General features: G+C 35.9%; 1 protein-coding gene across 3 annotated transcripts in view; it reads left to right on the plus strand.

Annotated features, from left to right (window-relative positions):
• atad2b (ATPase family AAA domain containing 2B) overlaps nucleotides 1-16362 on the plus strand; it is a 199220-nt gene that overhangs the window by 170497 nt on the left and 12361 nt on the right.

Here is a 16362-nt window from a genome sequence, read left to right on the forward strand (position 1 = left end):
CTCTCACAAGTTGTGATAAAGTAATAAAGCAAAGTTTTATAAAAAGGGGAGGAGCTGCACTATGTTCTGCCCTCTCTTCGTGTCTCGGTTAAGAGTATGTCAAACATCAAATAAAAATGCACTTTCAAAGCAATTCACAGGACCTTTAACCCCCATCGGTTTTCACTATTCACAAAAGTTTTTGAATTCTACATGTAGCCACTTTAAAAATTGTTCATTAACCTAATGATTATCCACCACACCTCCACCAATATCATTACCCCATCAAACAGTGGAAGTTGGAAATGAGGTTTTCTGCTGTCTCTGATTACACCGGGTGATTGTTCTGAGGTAACATACATCCATAAGCACATCCCATAAGCTCTCTGCACATTAGTGTACTGTAGCTACGCTGTAATGTACTGATCTCAGAAGGAGGGAAATCACTCCAATCATCATCTCATTTTGGAAAGAAACTCATCAGCGTGGAGGCTGCTTCATCATCGTCATCATCATTAGGCTGTGTAGGCCAGTTTTGGATTCACTCGCATTTGCAGAGTCATTCACGTACATTCGAATTTTTGATATCAAGTTCATAAAGTCAAGGAGACCATCATTGATTTTGTTTGAGTTCTTACCAGTACATTGAGCTTAAGTTTAAGTCTGGAAAGCACACTTGTATTCATTAAGTGGTGGGATTAAAAAGCAAAACAAACTGCAGCTACTAATTTGCTATTTGGTTTATACCAAGTGTGCCGCAAGCCTACGTTTGAGTGAAGGTTTCGGCCGTTAGATCGCCCCCTGGGGGCTGGCTGCAGTACAAGTCATAAAGCCCGCCTCCTCCGTGTTAATAAAGGAGACTTGAGCCCAAATAAAAAAAAATATTACACTTGCAATAAAATGTCCCGAAAGATAGTTCTGGTCGATTAAGGCACTGGTTATTGTGCTGAAATAGGTGCAGATCTTCATTTTTGTAAACAGTTTGTTTTTAGCAGTAATTTAATGCTGGGCGTGTCATCGTGATTGACAGCTGTGATTGACAGTTTCTCAAAGCGCGGCGTCTGAGCTTCGGCAGGAGACTGAAGTAGACTGAAATGTTATTATTCGATTTCTGTGTTATTTTACCATGACAAAATGAGTTCAGCAGTAAACTATAGTTTCTGACATACATGATCCTGGTGGAACACTGTTTATTCGCTAAGTTCAGGGCTTTTTTCGGGCTTTATTAGTTTGCTGATACACGCCTAGCCACCCAGATAGCAAAACACAGTTCCGGCTAGATTCTCGCCTGCCGGAGACTTATCTCTTAGAGCTCAGACTGACTAATGTTACCTCTGCTGGACCTACTCCGGATGCCTGGACTCACTGCCCGATTCCAGTCCGAGTCAATCGAGCCAGATGCGGCGGCCGAGCGAGCAGGCGCTGCCGCATGCGAGCCGGAATCAGCCCGCGACGCCGCGAGTAAGTTATGCGCTGCGGCCTGAAGCTGGCGCGATTGAATATATAATACCCTCATATTTGTTAACGTTATTACATCCATTTGTGTTGATATGACAGCAAACGCATGCTGATAAGTTCGGGGGGCGTGGTTGATTTTACATAAAGCGTTTGATTGGAAGCTCGACTCTGCTCATTTTCGCGGCTCCTCCTCTGGCTCCATCAGACAATCCTTCTGCGCATGTCTGGCTCCAATTTCAGCAGTCTTTTGCGACAGTTTGTGCCCGTCAAGCAGGCGTTTTGCCCTCAAGGCGTTCAATGGGAAAAAGGGCTGTCGCGTCGTCCATATTTTTTACAGTCATTGGTTTATACAAATAATAATTAAATTATATGATCAAACAATGAATCAAGAAAGTATCATAAAACTGTGATAAGTGTAATGTGACACTAAAGTGTAATATTCTTTGCAGTATGGTATTGTATTTTTCTGTTATTGTTATTGCTTATTTTCCATTAGAACTTATTGACTCTATTGGATTATTGACTTTATCGGTTTCCTGGCTTCTTTTCCTGCTTGCTAATTTGCTTATTTTTAAGGATTCTTGGATCGATCGGCCGGAGATCGGTATTGGCTGATAATCACATTTCATGACTCGTTGATCTGGCCGATCTCATGAACCAAACGCAAATGTTTGTTTACAAGTTTACAAGCAGAGGAAGACGCATTTGAACTACTTATGCATCAAATATGCTCTCAAAACATTCTTGATTGAGAAGCGTTGAATTATTCTCCTATCATTTACTATGTTTCCAAATTGCATTGTTACTCATTTTTCTTACCAATTTTTTTTATCCGTTTTATCTATAATTTTCTGTAAAGCTGTCTCTGACATGACATATCCACGCTAAACGGTTATAAGAGACATGTTTAAGAGATTAAATGCGAAATCCTTTATTTATTCTCTTAGGTAATGAGAGATCTCCTATTAAGTATCATACTTGGAGGGAAAATGTGCTTTATGCAATGGCAAAGTTCTAGCTTGACGAGGAATCAATACTCTATCAGTTGCAAAAATTCTGATCGAAGCATCCCTACTTATTTTTTTTAGCTACGCATCTACTTGGGCATATTAATATTTATTTTAGGATTATCATTAATAATATTATCATAATTATTGTTTCTAGGATCCAATGTTCTATATACAGTGTCATTTTTTATTAGGATTTTATTAGTTATAGCTTTAAAAGATAATAATTTAATTAATCCATCAAATAATGAATCAAGAAAGTAGTCAAAATTATTTAACCATTGACTTTATTCCTTGCTTATTTTCCTGCTTGCTTATTTTATTTTAGCTGCACATTTTCTTGTGCATAATAATTTATTATGCTTTATCTTAATAATGTTTATTATATTATTATCATAAATAATATTATCATACTTATTGCTTCAAGTATGCAATGTCCTATTTATAATAAAAAAAAATCTGTATTTTATCATTTCATTTTTTAAATGAATTTGTTTAATCATCAGGGCAAATAATGAATTGTGGGAGTAAAGATGCATTACTCGCAGTATAGTATTTGGCAGATCCTACCATTTCCATGCTTATATCAATCAAAACACAGTCTACATTTCTAGTATGCCAGTCAGCACACGTCCTTAATGCGACTTAAAATGCAGGACATCCTGTTTGCTAACTAGCGAGTGAAATATGTGCAAGCCTTCCACTTTCAAGCCAGCAAATGGGCAGGCGTGCTGAGTTTTCTTCTCACCAGCTCCAAAGTGCCAACTGTAGTGCTGAAGAAGAAACGAAGCCGCCAGTCTCTATCGCATGACGACACGCGACACACCCCGCCGAAACACCATCTATCAGTCCAACATCACTGAGGACTCCTTACACGCACCGCCGGCCACCGGGCTGCGCCAACTGATGGGGGGGCAAAGGCCCGGAAGCACGTGTGGCACTAATCCGCCCCGGCTTATTTGTTCATTTACCCAGAAAAGGCTGATATCTTTAAGAAACAGATCGTGAAGTGACGGATGCTGTGAATAATTGCTTTTTCATCCCTGGCTTATGGAACAAATTGAATTGCCGGTGAAGTGGGGTGAGAGTTGCCGTTTAAGCAGGTATCTCCTGTTTGGGGTGGCAAAAAAAACGCCTGACACATATTAGGAATGAAAAGTGGGCTGCTTTTTATTTCCTGCTCTTCATTCATATTCATTGACTGGAGATGCGCTCATTACTATTGACATTTTTGCAGAGCAGCAAACGGCCCTCAAGTACGCTCGGAATTAAAGGGCCGTCACGGGGAAACTATGAGCTTGGTGTTTTTTGTGCATCGCGAGAAGACAGAATCACATCATGTGTCGGTGTTTGGATGAGTAATTATACTGGATTTAAAGCCAGTAGAAAAACACACACGAAGTTGAGTTTGGAGATTTGATGACATCTATGAATCTCAACATGATCGAGGCTTTTGGTACCAGACGTGCTTGTCTAAATCTGTCTTCGCCTTTGATGCTGTGGAAGATTTCTTCCTCACGTTTAATGTTTTCTTAAAAGCACGTTTATTAAGGCTTGTCAAGCTTTTGTGTCGGCTGTTTCCAGTCTGACATGTTTCCGGCTCTTCTAGCTGGGTGATTCAGGGGAAATCTGTCATGCACAATACTGGCTCTCATTTAATCAATACAATGCACAAAATAATAGATTGTGTCATTCTTAAAGACAGAATATGTGTGATTTAGTTTTTTTGTTGTTTTTTCTTTTCATTAAAATATCCACAAACACACACACAAAAAAAACAAGCACTTGAAGAGTGATAAACATTAACCGGACACTTAATTAGGTACACCTGTCCAACTGCTTGTTAAGGCAAATTTCTAATCAGCCAATCACATTGCAGCAACTCGATGCATTTATTCATGTAGACATGGTCAAGACGATCTGCTGCAGTTCAAACCCAGCATCAGCATGGGGAAGAAAGGTGATTTAAGTGACTTTGAACGTGGCATGGTTGTTGGTGCCAGATGAGCTGGTATGAGTATTGTAGAATCTGCTGATCTACTGGGATTTTCACGCACAACCATTTCTAGGGTTTACAGAGAATGGTCAGAAAAAGAGAAAATATTCAGTGAGCGACAAATGCCTTGTTGAGCAGAAGGTCAGAGGAGAATGGCCAGACTTGAGCTGACAGCTGAGATATGTTGAAGGGCGTCTCTGAACACATCAAACCTTGAGGCAGATGGGCTACAGCAGCAGAACACCACACTAGGTGACACTATTATAAATTGTGCAGCCCTACTTTAAATCAGTCAGTCAGCTTTTTTTATGTCAACCAGTTAATCAGCTTTATGTATATAACAATCAATCAGTCAGCTTTATTTATATAGCATCTTACTACTACCAAGGGGCAAAGTGATTTATAACAATAAAACAAAATTATTAAAACAAAATAACACATTAAAACACAGAAGATGATTAGGAACATCATCAAAGCAGGAGTGTCAATAAAACAGTAAGACAATCAAAACTAATGAAAGCAAAAGCAATTCTAAGCAAATAGATTAAAGGTTTGCTTACTGCACAAGCAAGTTAATCTTAAGTTATTTTGTGTAATAGCTAAATATATTCTCAATAAACTAAAAGCAGAAAAGTTTTATGCTTATTGTTCTCGTCCTCTCCTTTTAGGCCCCGTTTACACTAGTGCATTTTAGTTTTAAAACGGCGTTTTAGAATGAAAACGATCCGCGTCCACACTCGCGTTTTACCCAGCGTTTCTGAACAGCTCTCCGTCCACACCAAAACGCTGAAAACGCACATCACGTGACCACACACACTCTTTGGCAAGCGCTGCAGCCTATCTACCCAGATGAGAGCTGTGCTAGTCGGACTTCTCATCAAGCATCTCCCGCTGGATCTAATCTCACTATATTTATTAAACGTGATATTTCCTTCATCTTGTTGTCTTTATCTAATGACATATTCCCTGACTTTGGTCATTGGAATCTATTACTTGATCTCAGGTAACGTGTTTTGGCTGAGCGCAAAGATAAGTTAATGATTAATGTAACCACGTAGCCTATTCTGTATATTGACTGATTGCTTGCCTTTATTTCCTATAATGTATAAACTTATTGTATGTTATACTTTTATAATGGCCATTATCGATTATTAAAACTGATATTCAGCAAAAGAGAGGGTATGTTTCGTATTTTCACTGAAATTGAAAGGAGACAGTTGTTATCGGCTCCGTTTGTTATAAATATCCACACAGTGAAGATGATGCTCATTATGCATCACGACGCCTCAACATTTCCGCTGTCTGTTGCTAATATTAAAATGAAAATAGGCAATTCCTTAAATCATGTTTACATTTTATTGTTGAGAAAGTGAAACAACATAGCCAGGGTGATGTGAATGAAGTTATAAAGTACACTGTTCACTTTGAAGATTTACCCGTGTCCAGTCTGTTTTCATTTCAAACTGAGAAGAAGAGACTGCAGCCTTGATCAAACTTGCGAAGTCTGAACTTAGGATGCAGGACTGAACTGTGTGTGTTAGGCTACTTAATATTGAGGAAAAGCCCCAATCAGAGAGGCGAATGTCTGCAGCCCCGCCTCCGTTTTCAGATGTCTCCGTTTTCCATCATCCACACTGAGACGGAGCAGCAGCGTTTCAGAATGAAAACGGCCTCTCCAGCGTTTTCGAAACGCTCCGTTTTCAGCGCTCGAGAACTCCGGCGTATTGTGGACGGTTGGCGTAACCGTAGCAAAACTCTTACGTTTTCAAACTAAAATGCATTAGTGTAAACGGGGCCTTAGTCTCTCCTCAGTCACATGCCCTACTATGCAGCTCATTATGCAGGTCTTTGTCTTCTCAGGTGTAAATCACTCCAGTAGTAATGATAGTTCACGCCTCCTCGCATATAGACCAGAGAGTTTTCGTAAATTATCCTAGAAAATGTAATATTGTTTTCTTTGAGCAAATAAAGAAAGTTGATTTTCACATAATTTTGAAGCAGAAACTCTAGGCTTCAAGATAAAGTTCTCAAAAATCTCATGAACAAATAATTTGTGTTTTTGATGGTTATTTCAGTGACTTTTCACCAACCACGCAATAATGTTTCTTTCTCAAAAACACAATCTTGTACATAAATGTTGCCAATTGTTGTAGCCCAGTTTTTATGATTTACAGTGATATTCAACTTTAGCTACCTATATGTTTATTAGCATCTGAAAAAGGGACAAATGTCAGGGCATGTCAGAACTTCTCCAGTCCTCCAAAACACCATAAGACCCAAGAGGGTTAAATAGTGCCACATTCATGATGGTGCAAAGTCTTGTAGGAAGGGTATTTCACAGTTTCGAACAATGGTCAAATCCAGAAATATAAGCAACATTTAAATTCGATTCACTTTTATTTCTATAGCTCTTTTACAATGGTGTCAAAGCAGCTTAACATAGAAGTTCTAGTAAATTGAAAATGTGTCAGTCCAGTTTTCAGAGTTGACGTTTAGTTTAGTTCAGTTTAGTGTGGTTTAGTTTTCACTTATGAAAGTCCAATCACTGAACAGCAAATCCATCGATGCACAGCTGCACAAGTCCCAAACCAAGCAAGCCAGTGGCGACAGTGGTGAGGTACAAACTTCACCAGCTGACGTAAGTGAAGAAAAAAAAAACCAGCCTCGGTTGGGCACGATCATTTCTCCTTTGGCCAAATATTAATTAGCGACAAGGACCGTGTCCTGTGTGGACATGCTAATGACATCATACACCCTTAATTTCCAGTTTGGTGACGTCAATGTATTTAGCATGATAAAACTGCACCACTGTGGAATAATAAAAGCTCTGCTGCGTTCTTGCCATGTTGCTCTCGTCTCTTCAGCTCTTTTCACTTCCATGGCTTTCAGCTTTACTTTAGCTAATCCATGAACGGGATTTCTGCAGGAGCCCTGTAGGATGTAATGAAGATCACAACTCCCATGATTCCACACTCAGTCACAACGTCATCAAAACCTGTTTGCTAGTTGTGAATACACAGCCTTTAGTGGTGAAAGTTACATACTGTGCCTATATTTTTTAGCAATCATTGTTTATTCCAGTTATTTTCATATTTGTATGGGTCAAAGACAAACAATCAATTTCAATCAAAACAATTAAAGTGATTTTTGTGAATTAAGAATTTTATTGTTAACCCATATTTTGCATAACTCGATCCACAGTAAGCATAGATGCTTGCATGAATTGTGCATAATTAACAATCATACATATTAAACAAAGCTAGTTTTATTAATGCTGTTTTGTTGGAATAGATAAGCAATTCTATGCATGTTCAAAAAAAAAGTCAGGAGAGGGTTTTTTTCAAAAAAATCTTAAATTATTGTATTCAAATGAATAATTCGATTCACAGAATTCTGGTATCCTCAATGCAATGCAAAAGTTACATTCAGGAGGTGCGCAACGATTTTCCTTTCCTGACTCGAGCTTTTATAGGTAGCTGATATTAACAGGAGGAGTTTAGTGGAGTTCATCTTTTGTCAGTCATTATCCAGTCCTCCATTGGCCGCACCCATACATACGTCCTCTTTTTCTTTAAATTCTCTAGACAACATTCATCCCATCGCTGCTAACAGAAAATTTAGCTGCAGAACTCAACTTAGTTTAAGACAATCAGGCCTTTGCATTTTTATCAGCTTCATCTACTTCTCATGCAAGGCATATCACACTCAAGAGAAGAAGTTTAGTTAATATATCATCAAGCAATACAAATACAATGGTTTAATGAAAAGAAAAAGAGACAAAAATAATAAAAAATATATTTTTCCAACACTATTATTTTATTGTTTTTTCCTCTTGTTGAGTGTTGAGGCTGCTTGTAAAATCACTTCATTATCTCACCACTGTCAATATAATTAATTCTGCTAAATTTGATAATTGCTCCTATTTATGTTTTTCTTATTTCAGCAGTTTATTGTTCAGGCAGTTTTTCACTTCTGCTCTCTCAGCAACACCGAATGTTTAAGTGTGGAGGGAGCTAAAATAAATTATCTCTTGACTGAACTGATGGAAACTACATGCCAGGAAAGAGATCTTGCCAAACTGTAACACATATTTTACTATGGTAAGGTGATAGCCAAACATAAACACACTGTATGCTAGAGTACTATTGGTCTAAACTTACACTTCTTATAAACGCATATGATGTTTTTGGCTGATATTATTAAGCTGAAAGCAACATTCAATCCAGGTGGTTGAAAAAAGGCATTCATTTTGAGAAATGATGCTAGTTTTTATGTTTGGACCCAGAAACCGTGATTACGAGGCAGTATGTCATTTATGTGCTAATGAGGCGTGTTGGATCCATTGTTTTGATGCATTGTTGTACGTAAATATAGATGCACAGGCATTACAAAGACAGCAACTAAAAAGTTCAAGCAAGTTTGACAGTATCTTTGCTTCAGTGCTGCTTTCAGGACAGATGACAACAGCAGATGCCAACCTTGAAGATTTGTTGCGATTGGTCGAAACAGCTCTTGACATTTGGCCAGCACATCAGACTGCATGAGACAAGATAGCAATGGGCAGATCAAACCTTAAGTCTGTGTTTCTAAACTTTTCTTTCTTGTTTTTAAGGATCCGAATTTGGTTGAAACATGTCATATTAAGCCTAGAGGCCATTGATTTTGTGTCTTGGGCTGATGATGCAATAACTTGAACAGCATAGACTCTTAAAGGGATGGTTCACCAAAAAAAAAAAAAAAAAAACGCAATTGCTGTTGATTTGCTCACTCTAAAGGCATTCAAGATGAACATTAAATGAGTTTTTTTATTTTATTAAATTTTTTTTTTGCTGAAACTAAAAAAGTTAGTGACTGACAACCATAAAAATACATACAATAATAATAAAATAATAATAACTGCTGTTCCTGATGAAATAAATAGGGGCTGTTTACGTATCACATCAAAAACAATGTAAAATATATTAACTTAGAAATATATTAGATCTATTAGTTGAAATTTATTAGATTTATTCACAAATTTTGACAAACTTCTGAGCTCATGTTCCCCTGGTGTCTGTCGTTGCAAACAAAAAGTGCATCCCAAATCTCTTATGTATGCAAGTTCTACGCCATTTTGTAGTATAAATAGTGTAAGTAGTGCATTCGCACTGTGATTGTGAAAGCAAAATTCTCCAAAGAGAGTGATTATACCACCGCCTGATGGTGAATGCAGTTATTCTTGACAGGTATTATTTGGTAGTTTGGTCATTTATTTCACTAATTGGCAGCCTGCAAACATCATCTGGAAAACGTTTGAATTTTCACAATTAAAAAAAATTGGTTTGTGTTCCATTTGGGATGACACTACATTCATGTACTATGCTGTTGAATTTGTAAGTGAATAAGTACATAGTGTATAGTGTGCCATTTGGGATGCAGCTAAAGACTATAGAATGCACAAGACATGTAATTCGTGGGTGACACTTTACAATAAGGTTCATTAGTTAATGTTAATTAATGCATTTACTAAGATGAACAAACAATGAACAATACATTCACTATATTTGTTCATGTTAATTAACGTTAGTTAATGAAAATACAGTAGTTCATTATTAGTTCATGTTAACTCATGGTACATTAACTAATGTTAACAAGCATGGACTTGGATGTTAATAATGCATTAGTAAATGTTCAATTATGATTAATAAATGCTGTACATGTGTTGTTCATGATTAGTTCATGTTAGTAAATGCATTAACTAATGAACCTCATTGTAAAGTTACCAATTCGTATAGTTTTGAATGGGGAAAAGTGTAACAATCAATAAGGCTAATGAAGCCCCGCCTTCTAGTGCAAGAGCCAATCATTAATCTCTATAGCTTATGATTCTCTGGAAGAGGGGTTTGGACCAGACTTAAATTTCTTCAGATTTTGTGTGATTCGAATGTTATAAATTAAACTAAAGACACAGTTGTTGTTTAATTTAACTGGTGCATGCTGGGAACCTCCATTTGAAATAACAAACTTGAAGACTATTATGCTATTATTAAGTGAAACAATTGGCATGTGCAAGAAACAGAACATTATTTTCATTGTTATTATCTTTAATCCAGAGTCTGTCTGTAGCCTGTTCACTACCGTATGTTCTAATGTATCTAATAAACATAGTGTTTTGTAATGTGTTTGTGTTTTAGCTGCCGTTAGCTGCATTTTGGTCATTTTGACTACACTTTAGAGACCCATTAGAGCTGGTGGTTTTAACCATTTTACGCTTCATTTCTAACACAAAGGTTTCATAACTATAGTTTGAGAAGCCTTCGTTTATACTGCTTTTATGGTGCGAGGACTATTCTTTGGTCTAAATTCTGCTTTTCTTCTGGAATAAAAAGAAATCTCTTTTCCATCTTAGTGTGAAATAGTGATATTAGCCCGTGTAGCACAATGCAGGCTTATGTGCCTCAAATTGATCTCAGAGGTTTAATTTCATACGGTTCATCTGGTGGATCTTCCACAACAGTTGCATCACTTATTCCACTTCTCTGACTTGACCATTGCCGTTTTCAGTTCGTCTCATTGAATGCATTATACATGTACTACAGCCGCAATGCATTAGTGTACAAATTAAAAACAGGAAGATACCATACTTCTACTGTTTTTCTTTCCATATTTGATTCTACCATAATCATGATGACTGTAAAAAGCTTGGCATAGTAACAAAATCTGACTACACTGAAAAAAATATCTGTATTTTTGTGATTCACAAGTGTTTTCTCTTTCTTTACAGTTGTGAACTGCATTATGGGAGCCTGATCTCTGCTCTGTTGTCTTTTAATGTTGAAAATTCAACTCTACAGTTTAACATATTGACTTTTATTGACAATATAGTCGTTTGAAATGATATATTGTATAAGAAATAAGACGTGAGGTTCATTTATTTTTTTAACATACGAAAATTACAGACGAAAATTTCCTATTCAGTGTGCAATAACCTTTACACTACACAATATTCACCCAAGGGGATCTTTAAACTAAATATAAAATACACACATCTCTTTTTTAATAATATTGTGTTATATTAAATAAATATAAGGTTATATTCATTTTATTATCTAAAAAATACTTTTTTAGCATAATGTATTTATTTAATAATAGTTACTTGTATAAGTGACATGGACATATTTTTATTTACCATTTTATTGCAAAATTCAATTAAGAATATAACATTCTAGCATTTTTAGGCAAGGCGAGTTTATTTATATAGTACGTTTCATACACAATGATAATTTAAAGTGCTTTACATAAACAAGAATAAAAGAAACAAAAAAATGAAAAGAATATTGGAATTAAAATGTATTAAAAACAATTGAAAACTGATTAAAAATGTCTTAAAACAAACATGTTTTAAAATAATGAAGAAAAAAAGAAATACATAATAGTGTAATTTGTTGGACTTAGCACAGTGCCCATTCAGTAAAGGCACAGCTAAATTGATGTGTTTTCAGTCTTGATTTAAATGTGCCTAATGTTGGAGCACATCTGATCATGTCTGGAAGCTGATTCCTGCAGCAGGGGTGTAATAGTTGTAAGTCGATTCACCCTGCTTTGTCTGAACTCTTATAATTTCTAATTTACTTGATACTAATGATCTGAGTGATCAGTTAGGTTTGTATTCAGTGAGCATATCTGTAATGTATTGAGGTCCTAGGCCATTTAGTGATTTATAGAGCAGTAGTAATAATTTAAAATCTATTCTGAATGTAACTGGCAGCCAGTGAAAAGACATGAGGACAGGTGTGATGTGCTCTGATTCTGGTCAGAATCCTGGCAGCAGCATTTTAAATATTTTTAATGCAAAACATTTTACATTTGTGCTTATTAATACAACATATGTTCGTCTTATGCAATACTTTCGGTGTCTCTTAAGGACTCATACACAACCAGCTTTCTTTCAGTTTTTTTTTTCCATGTAGGTTTGATTTTCTCGTTTTTATCTTGTGAAATGTGTCTGTCTTTCTGACCTGTGCTCATGTGTAGGCTGGCTTCATCCAGCAGTTTCTGTGATATTTGCACTTCTGAATCCGATATATCTCCTGGTGTTATTTGCATGTAGGTGAAGCTGAATTGTTTTTAAATATTTTATGGTGGGAAATGTTTTCAAGGCTTTTATAACTTTAACTTTAGTGCTCCATTAGCTGACTGGCTGGTGTCCTGTACACCCACAGTCCCTCAGTATCTCTCCATCTGTGGGACTGGTGTCTGGGCCGGTCAGGTTATCACAAAACGAGTCTCTAGCCAGAGTCAAATGGAGTGTGTGAACAGGTCTAGGATTACGGTTGTGTTCGGGGCTGATGGATGTGACACTGAGGAGGAGCAGTGACCCAGAGAAACAGCAAGAGTCCACAACAGTGGCCATATGTGAGCTTTAATGCCAATTATTTAGTATTTTCTCTCCTGTCATTCATTATATTTCAGGTTGTCTTTCTCATATACTGTATTTCACACTTGATGTTTAACAGAGCAAGGACATTTTAACAGTAATTTACCTGCTATTTGTTCTTTATGAATTTCAGTTTGGCTGGAATAAAAGCAGATTTGACATTTTTTTAACAATCGTTATTGTCAATATATAAACATTTATATACATTTATCCATATTCATTTGTCTACCAAACAGTATTTAACCTAACTTACCTTGTTTACCTAATTGATCTAGTTTATTAGGAATGATCAAAATTATTAGAAATTTGTTATTACAACTGTTGAAAAATCTTGAAAAATCTTTGTTAAACAACACGAAGATAAATATTGTAAAAAACACAGGACTCAACTGTATATAGTATATATTATAATTATGCTAATTATTTATTTTTTTAAGTATGAAAGAAAATTATTAGAAATTTGTTATTAAATCTGTTTTGCTTAATGTTGAAAATCTCTACGTTCAACAGCTTTCGAGGAACTTTTTAAAAGAATACAAATTTCAGAGGAAGAATAAACATTTGTATTTTCACTAAATATGTATATATACAGTTGAAGTCAGAATTATTAGCCTCCCTGAATTTTTAGCCCCCCTGTTTATTGTTTTCCGTAACTGAAATTTTTTCAACACATTTCTAAACATAATAGTTTTAAAAACTCATTTCTAATAACTGATTTATTTTATCTTTGCCATAATGGCAGTAAATAATATTTGACTAGATATTTTTGAAAGACACTTCTATACAGCTTAAAGTGATCTTTAAAGGCTTAACTTGGTTAATTGGGTTAATTAGGCAGGTTAGGGTAATTAGGCAAGTTATTGTATAATGATGGTTTGTTCGGTAGACTATCAAATAATATATATAGATTAAAGGCGCTAATAATATTGTCCTTAAAATGGTTTTTAAAAAATGTAAAACTGCTTTTACTCGAGCCGAGATATAAGAAATAAGACTTTTCAGAAGAAAAAATATTGTCAGACATACTGTGAAAATTTCCTTGCTCTGTTTAACATCATTTAGGAAATATAAAAAAAAAGAAAAAAATCTACGGGGGCTAATAATTCTGACTTAACTGGATATATAATTTGCAATATAAAAATGTTACCCTGCTAATTAAGTATTATTTTTTAGTAGAGGTTTATAATATGATAATGCAGTAGTGTTAAAATAAGTAACTTGAAGTCTTTATTTATTTAATTACATTCCAACTTAACTTGTTAAAATGAACTATATGCCTCTAAAGCATTTATTAATCTTAGTTTGTTTACTTTAACTTTATGAACTTACAATAGTATACACATATACTGTACATTAACCAAGTTTTGTTTGAAGCTCACTGGGGTAAACAAATATTACCTTTTTTTAAATCCAATAGGTTTGCATCCTTTGAGGGGTTTTGGTGGATAACAGGTTAAAATCAAAAGTTAATTCTGACCCAGTTTAAATAATATGCTTGTATTTTATATAAAAGGCTTTTTGATGATGTCAGCTTAAAGATGCCTCTCATTTAGAGAATGAATTTACATGCATTGCTCAGGTGTGAGTTTCTCACAGACTTCAACGGAGTGTAAAAATCTTGTTGGTTCTGTGGATCTCGTTTATCAAATCTGATCTTTATTTAATACTCTCTGTTGGATTTAAGTTAGGTGATTGGTTAGGCCATTCTACAGCTTGATTTTCTTTCTCTGAACACTTTTAAGAGTTTCCTTGGCTGTGTTTTGGATCATTGTCTTGCTGAAATGCCCACCATTTATCTTCATCCTCCTGCTAATGTAGATGTTGGACTGAAGTAGCTAATATTTATTTACAATGATGGAAGGGCAGAGGGTTGCTGAATAATCTTGAGAGATTTCAGCAGCTGTCTGGGCTTTCACTGCTTTTCTACACCTCTCTTTCTTCATGTGTTCAATGTTTTTTCTTGCGTCAGTTTGTTTTATTACGCATAACTTCGTCTGTAATCTAGTTAGTTTAGTTTTCTTTGCATATATGAAATTCTTTGGTTGTTATTAACATTTGGCAAAAATTTTAAGTCAACACCTTTAGATATATGTTTTCGGAGAAAAATGGTGACGTGTTGAATACGTATTAACCCCTCTGTATAATCTGAGATTTTTTCCCCCTTGTTTTGTTTTTCTTTGTCTTTTGAAGATGTATTATATCTGCAGTCTTGTGAAAATTCAATAAACATAATTAAAAAAAGGTAAATCCAAGTTTTTGGTTTATAATATTTTAACGGATTATAGCTTATGATTAAGTGTTTATATTTTGTATGGACTAATGTTAACAGAGATTAGTTATTCAGTTTAATTCTCTATCTCTTAACTAATAGAACCTTTTGCGCATTTATTTTACACTATACTGCTGTTTTTGATATAGCTACTGAAAGTCACTCTCGACTAACTGGACACGATTATCTAACTTTCATATAGATCATCTGTATGCCATCAACTGGTTCTTTCACCTTTCAAACTGTGCTGTGTTTCTTTATTGTTGCTGTTCAGCTTCTATTTACCTTCTGTGTCCTCCAGCTCTTTTTTAATGAAGATATTTGGTTGTTTTTCATTGGTCGGTGCTCTGTCATCATGCCATAAAGATACACTTTCAAAACCTTTCCCCAGGCCATGCTTTTTCTCATTAAAAGTCTCCCCAAAACTAATCGAGAGTGCTCAATTACTGGCCTCCATTGGTAATCTCAACACGCTCCCGACTTTCTTCTGTCCGACTCCTTACCTTATCAGGAAGCGTCACTGTTTATGTTAGAAAACTCAGACCAGCGCAGTGTAGTAATGACTCGATGAGTTTCACGATTGGCCGGAGGATCTTTCGTGATGAATATGTCAATGTGAATTCTGAAGCGCTTTAATTAAAGCCAGTGCAAACAGTAAATACGACTCGCATACCGGAGCGGCGCATGAACTGGAAGGTAATTATGATGTGCCGTAATTAGCTGTCGTCGTGATCTTAATTGCTTTTGAAGATGGCTGACCTCCGTTTCTGCAAGTCTACGTGTTGGCAGAGTTTTGTTTCGTATGCAGGTGTGTGTGTGTGTGTGTGTGTGTGTGTGTGTGTGTGTGTGTGTGTGTGTGTGTGTGTGTGTGTGTGTGTGTGTGTGTGTGTGTGTGTGTGTGTGTGTGTGTGTGTGTGTGTGTGTGTGTGTGTGTGTGTGTGTGTGTGTGTGTGTGTGTGTGTGTGTGTGTGTATGGTCAAACTAGGTTTTAGAGGTTACCTTCTCGGTTAATGCTCTGTTATTCTTTGACTTTCTTCCTTTCTTTTTACATCTCAGACTTTTGTTAAGAATAGTTTCTTGAAATATGTTCAGCCTTCGTTCAGTAGGGCAGTGTTACTGTCATCTCTAACATTCCATGCCTGCTTTTTCTACTTCATCCAATCTGTATAACTTAATAGCACATATCAGGTTTTTTTTTTTAATTTGTTTTATTTTGTAATTTAAGAACTTGCCTACA

This window comes from Danio rerio, chromosome 20 (genome assembly GCF_052040795.2).
Source record: "Danio rerio strain M-AB ecotype USA chromosome 20, GRCz13ab, whole genome shotgun sequence".
Lineage (NCBI taxonomy): Eukaryota > Metazoa > Chordata > Actinopteri > Cypriniformes > Danionidae > Danio > Danio rerio.